At 36.8% G+C, this 21,802-nt stretch overlaps 1 long non-coding RNA gene across 7 annotated transcripts; it reads right to left on the bottom strand.

Annotated features, from left to right (window-relative positions):
• Nucleotides 1–207: 207 nt before the first annotated feature.
• On the bottom strand, nucleotides 208–8,983 carry LOC145011340 (uncharacterized). Of its 7 annotated transcripts, none has more exons than XR_013664085.1 (7): nucleotides 8,362–8,983; nucleotides 8,083–8,145; nucleotides 7,770–8,014; nucleotides 7,439–7,684; nucleotides 6,854–6,905; nucleotides 6,498–6,656; nucleotides 5,810–6,057 (listed from the first exon to the last, which is right to left on the bottom strand). It is a non-coding gene; the product is annotated as an uncharacterized LOC145011340 (long non-coding RNA). The 7 variants fall into 7 exon arrangements; XR_013664089.1 differs by having other exon boundaries at nucleotides 7,495–7,684; nucleotides 8,362–8,982; XR_013664086.1 differs by lacking the exons at nucleotides 5,810–6,057; nucleotides 7,439–7,684 and adding an exon at nucleotides 208–371 and having other exon boundaries at nucleotides 8,362–8,975.
• Between the last annotated feature and the right edge of the window lie 12,819 nt (nucleotides 8,984–21,802).

Genomic DNA, 21,802 nt, shown 5'->3' with positions numbered 1-21,802 from the left:
ATGATACGATCCTAGCAAGAATTTATTCTTTTAGTTAGAGTGTTTTAGTCCCATTTTATTTATTGTTGTATATCTCGTACGGCTAGATATACTAGTTCACTATAAACAATGCCCTGATACCAATTTTTCACACCCTAGGACCAGAACGACGGAAACGTTCGGAGGCGGGTGACGTCATTGTACAATATCATAACAATTGCATATAAATGAAACATAGCAAATCCAAACATCATACATTAATACAACAAACATACATTGTTTTACATCTTGTTTATGTTCTTGAAATACACAAAATAGACAATATTCAGTAAATCCCAATCCACATCAAAGTAATCTTCAATCCCCATTCCATTAACCTGCTTATTGATTTCCTGAGAATACATGTTTGAAAAGCATCAACATAAAATATGTTGGTGAGTTCATAAGCATTTGTATAAAAATCTGTAGTAGTTGAAGAAAACAAAAAAATCCCATATTTCCTTATAAAATGGTTGTGGATCGTGTTTCAAATCAAGTATGGTTGCATGTGTGTTTTAGTTTATTGTGTATCAAAATAGTATAAAATTGTTTCCCCAAAAATCCTATATTTTATGATTAGCAAGATGGTAGTCTTAAAACCCTAAGACATATGTGTTAAAAGCTTCGTTTATAGTATCCAAACAACAGTTATTTATAATCGAAAGGTGTATCTCGTGTAAAGTTCTAAATGATAACTGTTATATACTTAGTGAGTCCTTATAACCATACTAATATGATAGAGTGCCCATTTTGACGTTCTCCAAACGTCGGTTTCGTTTAAGACATTTGGCACCCTAGATTGGCCGGTCTAGCTGTAGAAAACAGCGAAGGTGCTGGGTGTCATCTCCGTATAGATCTATACACAAATTCGTGGTCCCCCTCCAGATGACTCTGGTTATAACTCTTACAGGACTTTAAGCATACACTATTATTTATATATAGGTACTGCGAAGATTTGTATGACTAGAATACTAATAGGTGTTTGTGCAAAAATCTTTTTAATCCATTTTTATCTCAAAAATAACATTGGTGTACTCGTTAAGTAGATATTTCGTTTTCACTTATAGAAAATATTCCTTTTTGAAAATCGGGATTGTCAAAAATGATCTAACATTCTTGATGATGGCAAAATGGTCCTTCGTTTTTCAATTTATCAAATAAGACTCATACTTTTCAAAAGGTGGCTCAAAGCTATGTGGGTTGTTGGAAGTGATACACTTCCTCTAAAATGCTTGTTTAAGAAATTTTGATGGAAATAATTATAATTTTTGGTTGTAAAAATTTGTAACTTGTATTTTGTAACATACTAGTTCTTGTTTCTTTGCATATTCTGTGAAATATGATTCAAACTCTTGAGACTTGCTCAAGATTTCGAGTTACTGGGGTTTTCATAATTTTAGTACATAAAACCTAGCATACAAGCATAAGAAGCAACTAAATCAAATTTTGTAATAAGATTCTTACTTGTACTCTCCCCCCAAAACAATGACAACTCGAAAATAGGGGTATGAAGCTCACCTTGGATTGGTTTCTGGGACGATTGGAGTGATGGAGTGAAGATCTCAAGTATAAAGTTTTGGATGAGTTGAGGAACTTGTATGGGTGATTATTAACCTAGTAATATTAACACACAAATATGTAGGGGTGTGCGCGGTGCGGTTTGGTGCGGTTTCGAGTCAAAACCGCAAACTGCACCGCATATGCGGTTTGAATATTTTAGAAACCGCAAACCGCACCACAGATGTTCAAAACCGCATGATGCGGTGCGGTTTGATGCGGGCGGTTTATGCGGTTTGTGCGGTTTGATGAGTTGTTAAACATTAAATCTATCAAAAAACCAAAAACCTAGCCGGGTTAAAAAAAAATGATTGCTTTCATTTTATAAAAACAAATACAATTTTCGAGTTAAATCGTTTTTAATAAATTGTGACTCATGTTACTATAGTTTTGTAAGTATCATTGTTATTGTTTTATATTGCCGTTATAATTGATATATTCTTGTAAACTATGAGATCTTAATCTAATAGTGATTTAATGTTACGTTATAGATATTTGGTTATTCTAAGAAATATATTTACATACATCATTTCTAAATCGTGATTTGAAGTTATAACAAAATAAAGAAAAAAAAGTATATATATATCATGCGGTGCGGTGCGGTTTGAACCGCAATTTTATAAATACAAACCGCAAACCACACCGCATAGTGCGGTTTGATAAAATGATGAACCGCAAACCGCACCGAGAAATTCTAAACCGCATTATGTGGTGCGGTTTGGTGCGGTGCAGGCGGTTTGTGCGGTTTGTACGGTTTTTTGCACAGCCCTAATATATATATATATATATATATATATATATATAATTAGTTTGACCCATATGTAGTTATTAGTTCTTACTGTTTTCGCACTACTCATAAGCTTCCAAAACAAGATTGTACTATAACATGGAGAAAAGATAAAATTAGTATGATTAATAATAAAAATATCGAGTAAAGAAAATACTTAAATGTAAAAAGTAAACACATCGAAGACATTTTTCCAACAATCCTTCCATATCTCCCGCGTAAGCTCTATAACACATCAATTGTCTTGTAATTTCAGTATTACCGCTCCTACTGAGATCTTATTGCTGACTATCTCATGAGTTTGTCGGGTACAACATACTTATTGGTACAATACGAAAACATAGACTACCTCAAAATTTGGATCCGGCGCAATTCAAATAAAGTCGGTCATCATTGTCTAGAAGTATTAATGTTTTTTCGCATCCATATTTTTGCATCTTTTAGGTCATTCCAGCTACCTAATGCATGGCCTAAATTAAGAACTAATAACTTAATGAGTAAAGTTTTTGTTAGTATGATACCAATGTAGTCTTTATACTTCTTATATTTTAAGTTCAATTCTTTATAAAAAAAGAAATTACATTTAAAACATATTTTTAGTTTATATTTTAATAAACACACGTTGAAAATCAATATTCAAGAGTTTATAGTGACATATGCCTAATACCAATAAGTCAACTATACTTTGGGTAACATGTCTCTTATTAAATTATATATTTATAACATACTGTTTAAGTGTGCTGATTTGAAAGAAATGCTTTATAAAATAAGAATTAACTTAAAATACGTTTCCTTTCATATATGGCTTATATAATTTAAGAAAATAAATATATGATAATGTTTTGTTAATTTTAAATAATATTTAAAGGTAAACGAGGACATACAAATGTATGTATATTTTTGTTTGACGACTTCAATTCCAGCAGAAACAAAGTTGGCACCTGCTAGAAACTCGACTTGGAAACTACCCATAATTAGAATCAACATAGAATTTAAATAATGATCACAAAAATGCAAGGCATCTATTTCTCATGTGCAAACAAAATAGTATAAAAGCATTTCTAAAAGAGAAAGTATGCAAAAATGGACGAATTTCTCCTTAAATAAATTTTCAAAATAGAGGAAAATAATGTTAAAAACCAAATTTGGTAAGCTGTGTAAGAATTTCCTCCTAAAAACGATGAAAAATAAGTATGCCAGAGTTTGTGTCTGTGATTATCTTCTTTGATTCGACCCTATATTAAGAGAGAATTGGGTGCATGAATCACCTAACTACCCGACTATGCCTAAATTTAAAATAAAAAGTACCCCTATATCCAAAACTAATGCATCTCAAAAACCATACAATTGAAAAGAGACTGACTTATATGTTTCTAGACTTTTTGATCCCTTCACCTAAAGATATACACTTTCACCCCTGCAACTTTTATAATTTAGTACCCCATTTTAAGACTCTCCTTGTGTTCCTTGATAACCCATCTTTACACATGACATATCTAATGCAACCATCTTGAGATAAGATTTGTTGACAGTGAATACCCAGAGGATTTTATTGAAACACGTTGTACAAAATCAAACTAAGTTGTTTTCATAATTACTCACTACAATTGCATAATTGACATTTTACGGTTTTCTACAATTGCCAAATGATCAGAAAGCTTCGATGTACATAATTGATAGCAATTTTTGAATAAAACTTCTAGATTTTGACATTGCCACTTACAACTCTTCTTTAAATACTACATGGTGTTGATCATAGGAAGACATTAAGAATGACTTTTGAGATCATATCATTTTTACTTGCATAAAATTGATATACATTCCTAAACAATTGCAAAATCATAGCTAATAAATATATGAAAACCATAAGTAGAAGCTTTTTAGGTGATAACATTGTGAAAAAGATGATAAAAATGATGAATTTAATATCAAGAAGGTTGATATTCAAATTCCACATGGTCAATAGTCAATTATGGATATAAATTGAGAGGATTGACCTTTTAATTCAAATTACCTGGAAATTGCAAGAGAAAATAGAGTAAATTCTGAGAGGCAGAGTTTTCTTTTCTTTGGTGTTCACAATGGAAAGGGTTTCAACATCAAAATATTGGAGTTTCCTTAAACAACATTCACAATGTAGATAATGAATGCGTAATAATATATACCAGGATCAAACATAGTTCCATCATAAGGAACAACATTGGAAGTCTTCATTGCATAGATTTTTTCAGTGATATATTCAAAGCTGCTTTTAATCAGCACCAGAAGAAAATTGAGGCAAGAAAGTGGATTTCAAAAATGATGATGAATCGGGTGAAAGGATCATTGTGGTGGTTTCAATTGAATGAAAAAGATTCAGATGGTGGATAGTGATTAAAAGCAATCCTTTTCTTATATTGTAAGGATGTATAGTGGAAAAAAGAAAATAAAAAATTAAGAGGCCAAGTGGAATTAGGGGAAGCAAATACACACGCTTTAATTTAATAGGAAGATATCATATTTGACGCAGTACCGACTATTGACATATCAACACACGAGGAAGAATCCTTTAAAATTTTAATGGAAATGGGAAATTGCCAGTAATCAATTCGTGAAGTCTAACCTTGTTGAAGAATCCGATACGATAAATCAATCCTCAATCGGTAGAAGATGAATTAGCCAAAGCTTTTGCCTGCAAACTAAGGGTTTTTTATGTGGATGATATGGGCAGTGTTCTATAGTGAGGAAATTCGGAAGATCGATCAAATACGATAGATATGAAATGGTGATTTGTTGTACCTGAAATTAGTGTTTGTTTATGGATTACATCGTAGGTATTCTTGGAAAAGTCGGAGTTGCGATTAGAGGAGAAAATAAATCCAGTCTGTCTTTGAATATGGAGAATATGGAATGCTAGTGAAGAAAGGAAGAAGATGTATTGTGGTAAGTTGCATCGTTCATGAGTTAGGGTTACGTGCTCATTAAAATGTCAAAGGCGACCCAATAGAAGAGTGAAAAGGGAAAAGATAGAAACGGTGGTTGGAAACAGGTGTTTGTAGTGAAGCGGTGGAAATATGATTTGATGAATCAATGTTGATGTGACGGCCTCGTTCAGAAGGGAGTTGTCATGGCGTCCATTGGAATGTGGAAATGTGATTTTGGCGGAAGGAGATAAATAAGGTTTTTATATATAATAATGATATATATATATATATATATATATATATATATATATATATATATATATATATATATATATATATATATATATTAACTTTTAATTTTACTATATATAAGGGTGTATTTTAAATATTTAAAATATTAGGGTTCTAAAATTTAAAATTTTCAAAATTAAACTATTTAATCTAAACTAGAGAAGTGTCCCCTGCTTTTTGGGGGTCGGAAGCCTTTAATTTATTATTATTATTATTTTGTTATAGTTAATGAAAACTTAGTTAGAGTGATTAATGAGCATGAGAATACATTGTTGTCATTAGTTAAAAAAAGTGCAAGTACAATGCTATTGTGTGTTACGAATTGCGATTATATATAAAATAATAAGTATTAGTAGAAGATTTTCAAATATGGATCCATGAATGATGAATCACCCAACGGATAACAGTAAGGCTCTTTTGGCATATGCATTTTAGTCCTAACATCATCTATTAGGGGAAACGTGAAGGTCCACCTTCCCTGTTCCAAAGTGGTTGGTATTGCTGCTAATTTTGAGACACCAATAATTGAAAAGTACTGCATTAGTAGGAAATAACTATATAATATGCTTTGATATGGTTTCAATAAAATATAAGTATTAAAATATCGCAGATGAGTAATGTATTCCAATAATAGTTAAATACATAAAGGGAATTTCACTTAAAATGTTACTGAATATATTTGTTGACTCAATGAATGGATAAACCAAGTATTAAGTTATTTACTTAACACATTTCGTTATGTTGGAACTCTTATATCCATTTAAATATATGTCCAAATCAAGTCATTGCTGTCTGTACTCTAAGTTTTTTTTTTCTTGTTCAGCTTTTATCAAACCATCTACTACTAAAATTTAAGTTTTGGATGTTTAATGTATTTAAATAACTTTATTTTCATATTCATCATAAAATGATCACTTATTTTATGAATAAATGTACCTTACCATTCTTAAATTTCAGTTCATTTGTTTGATTCTTGAATTGATATAGATATATAATCTGCCAATTGCACTTCAGATTTTCACCACCACGCTTTCACGATTTGTCGACTTTTGTCCCTCGGCTTAGAGTTGGCCCAACTCCTACAATCTCGAAGTAATCACCTACACACAAAGCAATATAATCACATATCTCACAGGAAAATGAAATTAAAATTAGTAAAAGTCACATATTTGATTAGAAGTATCTCTTTATGTGTGAATGGTATTCTTGTGCAAGAAGAATGTCATTCTAGCGTGTAACTACAACGAATAAAAGGGATTTTGTAACTACAATAAACATCTAAATTATGGGGTGCTACCTTTGTAGGCCATGGCAACGTCAACATGCAAATCAATCTTCTGTTCAGGAACCTGAAAACAATATAACAACATATTGATCTTCAGCACGTTATTCATGCTTTTGTAAAAGGCATGTACATCATAAGCAGAAATTGAAATAAAATTACACAAAGGCTATTTAGATTCTAGATTCACAACGTAGCATGGAGAAAATGATATAGACAATGATGTTACGCTTAGCATTTGTGATAAATTATTTATTATAATAAATACTCATACCTTTCTAGTTTTCAGCAGTTACACGTAAAAGCATAGTTTTCCATCCTCCATTATATATTGTAATCTAAATTTATGTCAACCCTACGAAATTTCTAAATGTATAAAAATGGTGTATGTAACTCAAGTCTCTTGCATAATCAAAACTAACCATTTATACAGTTTACCGCAATTTTGAAAGTAAAAAAAAAAAAAAAAAACAAAAAAACAAATTATTATTGATCCTTCTCCTTAATACTTAATACAATAAATGAAACAACTTCACTCCTAATATCATTTGAGGATCTTGCAATCTAAGAAGCTAAGGCAGTCAAATATGCAAACTTTACCTCCTGAATTCCCGGAAGTCAAAAAGCCAATCAGATAACCATATAAGATCACATACCAAACATTGACATTGGAACTTTTAGAAAAGTAACTCTTCCTTTAGAACCCCCTAATTATAGATTTCACAGCATCAAACATTGTCATTGGTGCTTATGGTGGCAAAGGAAATAAGAATAGGACTTTTATTGCCAGATAAATGTTTAAAATGTATAAATATCCGGTCTCTTTTATGATACAATATAATCCATCTGTATACAAAAACACAACATCAAAAATTGTATATCATTTTATCCATATACCAATATTTTATGAACACAACTTATGTATTTGTACCTCTTCCTTGTTTTGTTCATGGTAGTGTTGTCTTCTGCCCATCACAATATGATTATCCTCTTCAGTTTTACTAATCCTCTAAGTCACAAAATTAAAGGACTATTCAATTGCTTTGGAATTCTGTTGTTCTTTAGCAATTTTGTTCTTATAATAACTCAACTGCTGGTTGTCCTCATTCATTTGCATCAACTGGTGCACAACTCTCTCTTGGTAAGAAACCATATCAAACCTCAGCTTTGATTACCCTAAACAAAAAATTCCATCTTCAGATTCAAAACATTATAATGGAATTGGAAAAGTAAATTCAACACACCTTCACAATGCTAATTGAAGAAATCCAAATCTCATTTTGTTGTGTTAACTCCTCAGCACAAACCTGGAGAATATAGAAGACAAGACACAAACAAATTTTCATAGTTAGAATGGGAGGGCGAAAGCTTGGTAGAGGGAAACGATGGAAATTCTTCACACAACCCAATTATGTCAATTAAACTCCTTAAATCGTGTGAAGAAGACTTATATATCAAAAAATTAGGTTAAGCAATAGAAGAAAGTCGAAAATCAACAGACAGATGAGGTAGTTTTTAATTACTTCGTGGCTTTAGGTACACCACCCCCAACCGACGATTCTCCATATTCAAACACAGTGGGCTTCCTACCTCTAGGCACGGAGAAGAAACCCAAGTACGGCCTCAAAGAATACAAACAATAATCGAGAACGGAAATTACGAAAAAAAAACGAAAGAAGACGTAGCAACAAACCAAAAAACTAAATTAAGCCCTAATCGAAACAAACACAATCGCTTGGCGTTTTAGATGGTGGAAGGACCGGATAACTAGAGGAAAATAAGAAGCCGATGAGAAATAGATGGAGGCGGTGGATTAAGAGAGAATAGTGGTGTGTACAAGTGTGAACCGATTAAACTGGCCCAACGATCCTCTAAGAAAGACGTTGGCACCAGAATAGGTAATAGCAAGCAAAAAAATGGTAATAGAAACAAATTGATGGCCATATTTGGGGAAGAAGAGGAGGGCAAATGCCTATGACGAAGGGTATCGAGAAAACAGAGAGAGAGGTAGGAGGTGGAAGCGGTGAGTGTGAAGAAATAGTGGTTTGCAATCAAATAAAGGGTGAATTAGAGTCAGACGGATCGACCAATGTAAGCATTCGATTGGTGAGAAAAGTGATGGAAGACATGTTGTATCTTGGTGGATCGGTGGAGGATATCTAAAAAAAAGGAAAAATAACAATCCAATAGTATAAGTTTATTGTTCCTTAAGGAACTAAAAATTAATATTATTATAAATTCTAAATTTTAAAACCAGTGATGTATTTTTAAAACTTTTCAAAAATACTAGGTTCAATTTTCAATAATTAAACTAACAAATTAATTTTATCTTTATCAAAAAATTTTAACCCAATCACGAATTCATGATAAGGATACAAAATTATTGATTAAAATATCCAATTTTAAACAATCAAAATGAATTTAAGGTAATTATCATAATTAATCCATGAAACATTTATCAAAACCGAAAATCTCAGATCTGACAGTGCAACTCGTCGGGTTGGGCAACAAACACGTCGAGTTGCGTCTCAACTTGTCGAGTTCATAGACCAACTCGACGAGTTTGATGAACCGGATGTCGATTCTATTCCCTTCTCCTTTGAATAATTCACAATTGCATCAAATTCAATAGAAAACTAATCCTACGCTCTGATATCACTGATGAGTTTTGAGCATAACAAAAATTCCTAAGTGTACATGCAACCCTAATGCTTTAGATTTAGGTTTTCTCTAATTGAACATGCAAACTTGAACACAAAAGGAGAAACCCTAGGATGTAACTACAAATTTCAAAATCAACATAAAACTAAGGTTAGGTGACATACATTGATTTTTATATTGTAATAACAATGATTCCCTTGTAGATCTTGAAGCTTGAGAACTTAGTATTACAACTGTAATACCTCTAATGGCTCACAAACAAACAATGCAAGAGAATGATATGAGAGAGGAGGAATTCAAAATTTTGGTTCTTGCTTCTTCCAAAGAATTAGCCGAAAAACCAAGGGTTTATGACCCTTTATATAGTGCACCAAGGATGCTATGGATAACCCTAATCTGAATAAAATATCATTATCTCAAATATTGTAATTATCCACATCCTTTTATTATCCATATATGATAAGATATTCTAGAAACTCTAGAATAATCTTATATATATATATATATATATATATATATATATATATATATATATATATATATATTTTCGTCCACCACCTTCCTTGGAAGGTTTTGGACCCTTTTTCTCGACTATTGAACAATCGCACTTTTAGTCCATGCACTTTCAATTAATTCTTTTAATCCTAAAATTAATTCCAAATTAATTTCTGATTTAATATTATTTAATAATATGATTACTAATAATATATTATTTCCATAAAATATTAATAAATCATTTATTCCATTTTATTAATCAAATTAATAAATTCTTCCTCTTCCTCAATTAATCATCCTGTCTAGTTGCAAGTGTGAAGGTCACCCAAAAGGACAATGTCACTCTCAATTCAAGTACATACCAATTATAGTTATGGGCTTAGACACCTAATCCAACATTATGTACTTGTATGCTTACCAGGCACGGACCGATGACCATCTTGTATGCTATGTATCTTTGTGATTATTTCATATATATATATATATATATATATGTGTGTGTGTGTGTGTGTGTGTTTATTTGATATATGTTATGTGTATGCTGGGTGGGGCCCGATTTGTATTCCGAGTGGGGCTCGATGCCAGGCGAGGCCTATTATGTGTTTATTATATATGGTATGTGGGGAACTCACTAAGCTTTGTGCTTAGAGTTTTCAGTTTATGTTTCAGGTACTTATGTTTCCAAAGGAAAGAGCTCGGGATGATTGTACAACACCCACCACATTTTTCCGCATTCTGTGATTTACCCTGATAATGATGATGTATTGATAATACTTGATTAACTTTGTTTATGAAAATGATATGATTTAACGATTTATTAATTTAAAGATAAAAGTTTTATGGTCTTATTCTTGGGGCTTTTCAAGTTGGTATTAAAGCCTTGGTTTAAGGGATTCAAACATACTCTCGGGTGTGTCTGAACTCAAACTGAGGATTTGGTAAAGTTTTTCAAAAAGAAATGTATTTTTAAGAAAAGAGTTTTCTAAGAAAGGGTGTGGTTCATGCAATCAATCGAGTTCAAGTAAGTTTCTCCCAAATTACCCATACATGTTATTTGATATGATTTGAATTCTGAATCTATGAATCGCATGCTAGCTAGGGCTAAGGATATGCTCAGTATTTGCATGGTAGAATGCTTGTAGACTTGTACACTAGTACTGATCAGTCAGTGATAGGATGCTCTGATAAGGTGATGCTTGGTTATGATTACTTGATGCTAGAATGTTGCTTGCTTTGTAACTTTTTGGGAGTTCTCACTAGCTTCAGCTAACTAGTAAGCGAATATGCTAAGTTACATATTATTGGAGCTAAATAATTTTAGAAGGTTAGCTTTTAACTCTATTTCATAACTCTTGTCTTAGTCCAACCGTTGTAGTGTGAGACCTTTCATTCTAAGAATTATCTGGTTTTAGTGAGATGTAATTGTATTCGTGAACTAGTTAGAGGAAATAAGCGGGATTTCCTTCATCAGCTGATGGCGGAAAGTGGTGTGGAGTCTACCTTAGGAAGAGATTTGGTGCTGGGAGTCTTATCTTGTGGATATTATTATATGAGTAAAGGGTGATTTGGATGAATCGAACGATTCTTAAGAAAAGTATGGATAGATATGGAAGGTAGTATGGGCCCGTACTACTGGAAGAAAAGGATCCGCACTCGATTCATGGAAAGCTACGATAAACCTGAGGAGCTAGTGATTTTGAGATGATGAATTTGGTCTTGGTGTACATGATGTTGATGTCTGGAAGAGAAGTGGAGTCCCCCGACATAGGCGCATACGACGTAGGACTTCGTGACCAGATTATTGTAGATGTCTCAGATCCTACTGGATGAGTTGCTTGGTATCATTGGTCGGATCACTAACAGGTTGATTTTCAAATTCGAGGAGCGTGCTGCAATCTTTCGTGCTGTGAGACAAGCTGGTGAGGCTGCTAGTGAAGGAGATGTGAGTGTGGAAGCACGATTAGGAAAAATAAGGTGGTCGCATAACCCATAACAATTGGAAGACGGTGGAGAATCCGACACAGCCACCCTGGGTATTGGCAGTCAGGAGGACCATGAGGTATGTGGCAAGTGTAGGGGAACTTACAGGTTTGCTTGTCATAAGTTTAGATGTTTCAAGTTTGGGGAGAGATGACATGTACATTAGGATTATAGGAGGGATCTGAGATGCTTTCATTATCACCAGACAGACCATTTCAAGTCCAGCGGCACTATTTGGATGGCAGAGGAAGTTCAGGTTCCAACACTCGTTGTCCCTCAGGAGATCAAGATCGAGCCGCAAGAAATCATTGGTATGTAATTTTAGCCCAGTTCTGCTATGATATTATTATGAAAATATTTGTGGTTAGTGTTTGAATGATAAACTGTTAGCACCATAATATACATTTTGTATTTCATCGATTTAGAGTTTTATCAGATGCTATTGTAGATATGTTGTCTTTCGTTTCCTTCATGTTTATTATCAGTCATTATTTTGTGTTGCAACCTGGTTGGATTTGGGAAGCATTGTTTATGTGTTAGTTCTCTGTTGTTGCTTGGTTATGTCGTCAAAAGTTGCTATATGCCATTTTTTTCATGCCATAAGTCTTTAGTGAGTCGCATGAGCGGGTTTCAGTTTATTCGGTTGTTGTCCCAATTTGTGGTAGGGTCAAGTTAAGGGTGTCGTTTGGAAGGTTTAAGGTCGGGTTAGATGGTTAGTTCTCTAGTGAATTCAGAGTTCATTTGTGTTTTCATTTGTTCTGGTTCGACCAAAAATTGTCTATGGAATGACATTCGGGTTCAATCATTACCGTTGCTTGGGAAGGAGCGGTAGCAAGAAGATGGTGGTGACAATCGCATGAGTTATTTGGGTAGTTGGTAGTGCCATAGAAATTTTATTATCGCTGGGATTATAGATGGTTAGAATTCAGAGATTCTTTTGATGCCAGGAAGTTGAGCTAAAGATTCAGCAGTTCAGAGTAAGGGTTATGGCCTTTAGTCATCAACATAAAGGACTTAAGGGTTTAGTGAGGTATCATGGGAGGTGATTGAGATTATTGGACTTGCTAAGAGTTCGAGAAGTATTCTCATGGATTGTAGGAGTTAGGCGATCATCGAGATTTGGCTAGTAGTAGTAGGCATAAATCATGGTTGGTTCATGTATATGAAGATAAGATGGGTTGAGAATCCATCAAGTCTTATGGAATAGAAGAGCATCGACGAGTCCAAGTATATGAGAATCAATCAAAACTTCCGAGAGTTGGATCAAGTGTGAAAATAGGGTAAGTTTCACATCCCATTCATGAGGAGAGATGACCCTAGTGGCTTCCGAGATTGAAGTTGTGTAAGTTAGGATTTCATCAGATTCCCAATAGTTGGTCGGTGTCTTCTTTATAGCAGGCTTATGGATAGATCTAGGTTGAGGGTTATGTTAGATCCTTGCTATCTGTTTTGTATGATGAGGGCTATGGGGTTCAAAGCATGACCCGAACACCTGATTGGACACAGATGGATACAGGTTTTGACTCATGATGAGTGGGGTTGTAATGGTTTAGGTAAGGTAATACCATGGGTGGTAATCATGGCTAGTTTGCAGTGCTGTAAAATTGTGAGGGGGTCGTAGCGTTCACCAGTTTGAGGTAACCTATCATTTGAGGTGGCCATGAGTATAAAGTTGGATCATTTCGTGCCTTGGGAATGACGATCAGGATTATCAGAGAGTGTTTTTATGTTTTAGGATGCGGACCATTAGGGTCCGAGGCGAAATCGGCCATGTGTAGCTCTAGATGGATGCGCCCCATGGGCGAAGCCGCTCTGTGGTATAGTTTGGGGGAACCCAAGGGCGAGGCTCGTGTGTTTGTGACAATACAGGTGGAACATGATAGAGACCGTTGGCTCGAGGTACTGGATCTTGGTTTGTAGGATTAAGTGTGTGGTTAGTGAGTGGCACAGAGTGATGTTTAGGATAGGACATCCTAGTCATTTGGACTCTTAGGAACCTAGTGGCTACACCTTGTGCAAGACTGGTAGTCTCAATGATGGTTTGGGAGCCTTTATATCTCGGTTTAGTGAGGGTTTTCCATGACTAAGAAGGTTTCGCGGGGGGGGGGGGGGGGGGGGGGAGGGGTGCAAGTGTAGATCCTTGGATCTCAGGCTATAAGTTAGGTACCGAGTTGGTTCTTGGTGGGAACTCGCGTTGGGAATCGTGGGGGTTTATGTGCAAGGTCTTCATTTCAAAAGGATATGAATTGAGGAATATGTATGCCAGGGGTATCAATTGAAGGGTTTAGGGTTAAAGGATTTTTCCAGTTTTAATGATAGATCAGGCTCCTGTGATTGTGCAGATTGGATTGGTTTTATCTGTGTGAGGTATCGGCAAGTATGGGGTTTCAGTTGCTCAGCAACAGTATGTCCGTTCGATAGGTAAAGGAAGCAGTGTCTTGTTCAGCACTAAAAGGTTTATCTCCCAGTTTGTCTCACGTTGTTCATGGAATTGTTACCATCAGGAAGAGCCTTTTCTCGAAGGAATATATAACACCTTAATCAAGTGAAAAGGTTGTTGGCAACAATGTATGATCTATGATTATGTTATCTAATTGGGGAACCTCAAGTAATCAGAATTTGAGTATTCAGTTTGATTAATAAGTGGAATTGAATTAGCAATGGTGCGGTGCGGGCGGTCTGTCAGGGAGTCAGACCAAATCGAGACTTTGGGTGCCAGGTTGAGTAGATGTGGCTATTATGCATGGGATTGTTTTAGGTTGGGAAAAGATTTGTCCATTTTTGGTTTTGGAGAGCCCTGCTAAGGTTAGGATCGATTGCCTTTGGGAAGGGTATTGTATACTCAGGATGTAGTTGTGTTACTCAAGCTGTCTAGTGTGCCTTGGATGGTAAGGAATGATTTCGTGGACGAAATTTGATTTAAGTGCGGGAGAGTTGTAACGCTCTATCATGAATCATTTCCTATTTCGACAAGGTGACGTAATTTAGACGATCCGAGTGTTCGATTTGAGGTTTCGAGCCAAGGGATATTTTGGTAAAGTGTTAGTTCAGGCCTTTATGGAAATTGGATTCTGTTCGGGAAATTTTAAGGCACGTAGGAGTTGATAAAAGCGTAGAGCTTCTCGTTACCGTTTCGTGGATATAAGGATCGTTGAAATAGGGCTTATAATGCAAAATTTATGGCCTTTGGATAAATTTACGGTTTAAGGAAAACCCTACTATGTGGGGCGTACATAAGGAGTACGCATAACGTACTAGTGTGAGGTCGAGTACGCGAGGTGTACGCTGTATGTACTAAGTAGTCATGGTCGCGGATATGAGGCTTTGTATGCTGGGCATACGAGGGTTATGTTTGGCATATGAGGAGATTAAGAAACCCAAATTTAAGGGTGTTGCACCCTTAGAAAGACCTTAAGTACCTAGGATTGGCCTCTTTACCAGCCTCCAAAACCCTAAAATCAACTTTTAGCCTCCATTGTTGTGTTTTTTAGCTCTTGAGAAGAAGTTGGTGTTTGTTTTGCTCATTTTGAAGAGATCGAAGAAGATGTAAGGTTCATAGCTTGGTAGGAAACTTAGAGATCTAGAATCATCACTCATTTTGCAAGTATTTTGAGGTATCAGGTTCATACATTGGCTTTTGAATACTTATATCTCTTTAAGTCTTGATTTTTATGATTTCGGTCATTGTTTGGGTTGGTTGACGAGTTAAGATGATGTGGGGCTTGTACTTTTAGAACTGAGCATGTCATGATGTTCTTGAGCATAAAGATGCCAGATTTATGGTCACATTCATGTATTAGGTCATCTATTAAGTCCTTTTTAGTTATAAAAGCATCATTAAGCCATGCATGCACGTAAAGTTAGCAACTTTATGTGATAAATCAGCTCAAGGAAGTCAGATATAGGTTTTGGAGTAAAGTCTTAAGGGATTAAGAGATGAAATGTGGAAGATGGTTGAAATTGAGGGTACGTTGGGCGTACAAGCAGGTACGCTTAGCGTACAAGCCCTAAAGAGAGTACATTGCACATAAGTGCTGACTACGCTCTGCGTACTCATTTAGTTGGGCTTCGCAATTTTGGATCTTCGGTTGGGCCATTCCTTTGGGCTTAGATGCCTAAGGCTTGTTGGGCAATCTAAATTCTTATGTTTTCAGGCTGTGATCATGTTGGACATTGGATTAAGGCCCATCAAAAGGATTTGGGCCTATTTTGGAGAATTAGTGTAACATCCAGAATTTTCAGGTATATTATTGTGTATTTTAATCTTGAGATTTACAGAGAGACTTGACGAGTTGAGGGTCCAACTCATCGAGTTGATTCGAGTTGCTCGCATGGATTTAATGAGTGGACTCGACGAGTCAGACAACCAACTCGCCGAGTAGGTGTTGGGCAGAGAAACCCTGATTTCTCGGTTTTAGAATCTATTTAAAGGCACTAATAGCCTCATTTGCGGCTACCCTTCGCTGAAAGCAAACCCTAGACGTGTATAGAGAGCCATGAGAGTCTTAGAAGATAAAAATTACAGTAGACTAGTGAATCTCTTAAGGAGAAGAGGAGATCACCCGAGAGGAAGCTAGAGAATCAGTGGATCTAGGATTTTGAGCATATAGAGTTATTTTAGGGTTTAAACCTTAAATCTAGACTTTGTGAGGTCCCTAGAGTCCAAAGGTCCCAACTTTATTCTTCCACATGTGGGTTATGGTGCTTAACTCCTTGTGTGCCCATGTTCTAGTTCATTAGAGAAAAATTACCAAGCATGAACGTAAAGGTCGAGACTTAACGTGACATTTGTATCTTAAAGGGCTAGATCTGGAGTTTGGGCTAATGGATCTATTCTTAGATGGCTGAATAAGAAATCAAAATGAGTAGACTCATCGAGTCCATGTATTGACTCGACGAGCCGGTTGAGGTTTGTCTCGATGAGCTGGACCATGTAATAGCTCGACGAGTTAGGAGTTAACTCAACAAGGTTGATCTTCTAGACTTCTGAGGACATGGGGGGACTCGACGACTCGCAAGAGTGCACTCGATGATTTAGCTCAAACATGGACTGTTGAGTACAGTGTGACTTTTGTTGACTTTGGGGTTTTAGTCAACATGAGTAATAGATACCATGAAGGGGTAAAATGGTCTTTTATCCACTTCAAAGAGTTAGAGAGAGAAAGAATAGCCTTCAATTATTTGAATCGTGAAAAGAGTATTAACTAGAGATATTCATCCTTAGTATTAGTTGGAGGCTAGTTCGAGATTCGAGCGCAAGGTTCTTTGCTCACCTGCTTACGAGGTGAGTTTGCTCACTATAATTTACCTGGAGTGGTACTTATGTGTGATCGGAGGGTCTTATGTGCTTACATTGAGTATTATGTTATCCTGCTTATGTGATATGTTGTGCATTATGTCTTTGTGATTTATGCTATGCGGAGTTTTTCAGACCGGAACAGAGGGTCCAACGAACCGTGGGACTGGAGGATCCCTTGAGACACATTGACCAGGGGTTCTTACAGTGATATAGCCTCGAGTGGCTAATGAGATGTGTGTGTGGTATTTTGGGGAACTCACTAAGCTTCGTGCTTACTGTGTTATGTGTTATGCGTTTCAGGTTTTTCTCAGGATCGCGGGAGGGCACCGGTTTGATTGTACACACCAGTGAAAAAGTTATGTTTTTGAGGATCCTAGATTTTAATCAAACAAATATAAAATTGCAAATTGTAAATTAAATAAAAGAGATTTTTATGAAATGTGTTATGAGGATTAGGCAATTTTAAATGAAAATTTTGTTTTTAAAATTTACGGTGTTACAAGTTGGTATCAGAGCCTTGGTTTAAAGGATTCGGATGCACCTTCGAGTATGTCTGGACTTGAACTGAGGATTTGAGAAAAGTTTTCAAAAGAAAATATTTTTCTAAAACGAGTAAGAGTTTCCAAGAGAAAAACGAGAATGGCCAATGTGTACAATCAGCCAGAGCCCAAACGGTGATTTCCCAAAATACCCTTATTCGTGTCATGAGTTATTATTGAGATATTAGTTATGCATGCTAAATGATAGGCTAGGTATTTCATATGTTAGGGCAAGAGTTGCCTGATTTGTGATGCCTTAGCCTAGGAATTGTTGTTGTTTGTGATGTGTTTTGAGTACGTGTGGAGTAAGAGTATCCAGCAGGAATCTTTTAGAGATAGCTTTGAGTAGAGGAGTAATCTTGGAAAGATACCTAAACGAGCATCAGAGGAGTCTATTGAGAGAGTAGTTAGATGCCCGCATGGGGTAGAGTTGCTTGAGTTCGGTGACGCATGTTGAGTGTGAGTAGAGTAAAAAGAGTTGAAACCTAGAGCGTTTTTACGTGTTGGTGGAGATTATTCGATACCTGAATGATGCTTGCTTCGTGCTTTGTGGAACTCTTAATGATGAGAGTCGGCTACCAAGTGAATATGATGATATTTAGGAGTTAGATGGCTAGCATCATAAGGAGTTCTTTAGCAGGTAACGACGGAGAAGTGTTAGAACCTAGGAAGAGCCTAGGGAGTGACCTTAGTCAGATGAGTATGCTGATAGAGTAGAGTATTTCGCTGGGCAGCAAACACGCATGATGGGATTGGTGATCGAGAAGTTGGAGAAGCTACTTAGGAAATCTAGAACGATTCGTGTGGAAAGTATGGGTAGATGTGGCATGTAGTATGAGCCCATACTACTGAAAGTAGAGGACCCATACTCGAAACAGGGAAAATTCCATAGGTTCTAAGTAGTAGGTTGAGAAGAGATAACATGGTTCGAGAACCATGATTTAAGGTAGATTGAGAAGAGAAAACATGGTTTGGGTATCATGATTCATAGCAGATCGAGAGGTGGCCACATGGTTCGACTACCATGACTCATGACGGTTAGTGCTTCTGGTTTTACCGATTATTCCATTGTGATTAATTGGACTGAGATCAGATGTGATAGAGTGTGGGGCCAGAGGGCCATGTTGAACAAGTTTCAACGGAGCATGCCTTGAGAGGGAAATCGAGCTAATTTCCGAGAGATTTTTTGGTGAGATGCCAGTTGGAGTCACAAGACTCAGGGATGAGTAGAGATGGTGCTTTATAGAGGATTACGGTTTGAGTTCAGCAATCGACCGATAGAGGAGATGTGACTTTCTGTGAGCAGAGTTGTGTTATTTCCGTTTCCTTTGAGAAGCAAGAGAGCCATTGAGTTTCCAGTTTCCAAGTTTGACAGTAAAGCCTGTAGGGTAGCAATGATTGCGATCTTTCACTAGAGTATTTGTGCAGTATGTCTGCCACAGGGTAATGTTATAGTATGAGAGGGTCATCAGGGATGACTGAGATGGTCAAGGACAAGGATATATCCTATTTGAGTATAGTAGGGCATGTGTTAGCAGCAGCGTGAGGTGATCAAGAGGATTATATTGGGGCAGTGGCTCTCATTGTATATGATGGATATCAGGTGTGGGAGTAAGGTCTCTGCTATCATGATGATTCTCATGATGGTACGTTGGTTGTAGAGTCGAAAATCAGGAGTGTGATAGTTCATTAATTTACAGACTGAGAGTTGTAACGACTACGTGAAAGTTGAGATGTCTAGTAGTGTGTTAGTTTGAGATTGAATGACATTGGAAGACTGGTCGAGGAATCAGAGACGAGGCATGTGATAGTGCATTATTTCTAGATTGAGAGTCAAGAATGTTTCGGAACAGTCGGGGTAACCAACGGTGTGTCGGTCTAGGGCATTCAAGATGACTAGAGGCAGTCATGTTGTGAGGATTCTAAGGTTTTGTCTGAGATGCAGGATATTTGGAGTTTCTTGGTCTCCATCGGGAAGATCATTGAATGATTGAGAGGTTGGTTTCAAGATTCAAGTGAGATATACCTGGCGAAAAAGTCTATGGGTAGATTGTTGGTATGCCTACGGTGATGGTTCGAACCCTTAATGGGGGAGATCTATGTATTTTGTTGAAAGGATCAGGGACTTCTTCAGCGGCAGGTAGAGAACTGGATAGCAAGACTTGCGGTTCAAATGCATGAGACCAGGGCTATTGGTGGCCGAGGCGAAATGCAGAGCGAGGTAATGCAGGATGTATATGTTCAGGAAAGGACGAGTGTCTCCACGGCAGGTGGCCATTGGACAAATACCATGCAGTGGTTAGAAATTCTACAAGGTTGTAATGGTAAATTGCGAGGCAATTGGTTTGAAAGAACATATTTGGCGGTAAAGAACTTTGGGATTAGCGTACAGGTTGTTATGTGCATTTTGGAGAGGGTAGAAGTGGATTTGACAACCAACTTCAGGGTCCGTGTGTGTATACTTCCATGGGTTTTGAGCAATAGAGGAGGAAGTTTCGGATGTTCATCAACGTGTTCTGAGTCGTTGATGATTCGTCTGTGTTTCAAATGAGAGTTGGAATATTCCGAAGTTGTGCGTTGTGTGAAATGAAGATTAGTTATGAGATTCTGAAGGAATGCATTGTTGTATCTGTGTACGATGTCATAAGTAGGAGATCAGTGGTTAAGGCAGGACATCATGAGGTTCTGTGATGGTGTACCGAGGTATCCGAGTATGATGTTCTAAATTTCAGATTATTTTGAGATTTGAGTTATGAGATGGTAAGTGGTGTATCAGGTGTCTACGGTTCCAGTGGGAGCTCTTTCAGCTAATTGACATCAAGTGAGATTATCTGAGAATGTGAATTGCAGTGAAAAAAAGTGTTTTGTTCCGACAGTGGTCGTCAGGAGTAGTGATGTGTAGCCTGGGTGGGTTTGCGTACCTATCTATGTTGGGCCGCGAAGCGGGAGTTAGTGATCTAGGTAAAGTAATGACCTGAGGATGAGATTTTGGGGTGTCAAGAGAGGGTATTGTGATACTACAGGGAGCCGTAGTACTCACTAGTCAACGGCAGGGCATTGTGATACTACGGGGAGCCATAGTATTTACTAGTCAGCATGAGGGTGTTGTGATACTACGTGATCTGTAGTACTTACTAGTCAGTGAGAGGGTGTTGTGATACTGCAGGGAGTTGTAGTACTCACTAGTCAACGAGAGGGTGTTGTGATACTGCAGGGAGTCGTAGTACTCACTAGCCAATGAGGGAGTGTCGTGGTGCTGCGGGAAGCTGTGTTATTCGTTAGTCAGCGCATGACATAGGAGAGTTCTTAGGCTTGAGTAGCCTTATTGGACTGAGTCTTCAGGAACCCAGTGGCCAGACTAGGAGAGAGATGGAGGTCTCAATAATGGTCGGAAATCATTATATTCTGAGTTAGGCTATGGAGACCACATTCTGAATGAATCAGAGAAGTGATGTATGTTTCGGTTGCGGGTAATGAGTCGTGAGTTGAGTGCTTCGTTGGGACGAGTGGTTCCAATGTTGTGTCGGACCAGACTCTCAAGTTTATTTTGATTCTATTGGTGTATTGAGTAGGCGAAATGAGATTTCAGATTCAAAGTTGGATTTCTTTTAAGGGGGGGGGGGGTATTGTTTTTCATCTGGTGTCTTAGACCTAAGTGGGTCAGTTTGTTGGTATGGGAAAAACCGCGAGACGCATGGAACTAATGGATAGTTGACGACAGAGGTTGAGGGTGAGAGGATTTCGGTTGGGATTATAAGTAATCGCTTGTGGTAAAGCGAGCTTCGTGACTTGTGTGTCACCGTGGGCCGAGATAGTTATTGTGAGAAGGAAGTCAGTGAGACATTTTAGAACATGTTGGGTAACCTTTGATGGTTCAATTTCTGGGTCAGTAGATGACCTAGTGCTCAGTGTTGAAGGGGATATCTGAGGAAGGGGATGAGGTTTATGTTTGTTAGATCTCAGAGGATACTGTTGAGCAAGCACAATCTT

The sequence above is a fragment of the Lactuca saligna genome, chromosome 8 (genome assembly GCF_052625555.1).
Source record: "Lactuca saligna cultivar CGN05327 chromosome 8, ASM5262555v1, whole genome shotgun sequence".
Taxonomy (NCBI): Eukaryota; Viridiplantae; Streptophyta; class Magnoliopsida; order Asterales; family Asteraceae; genus Lactuca; species Lactuca saligna.
The sequence above is the reverse complement of the archived record's forward strand: the minus strand, read 5'-3'. Positions and strand labels throughout refer to the sequence as shown.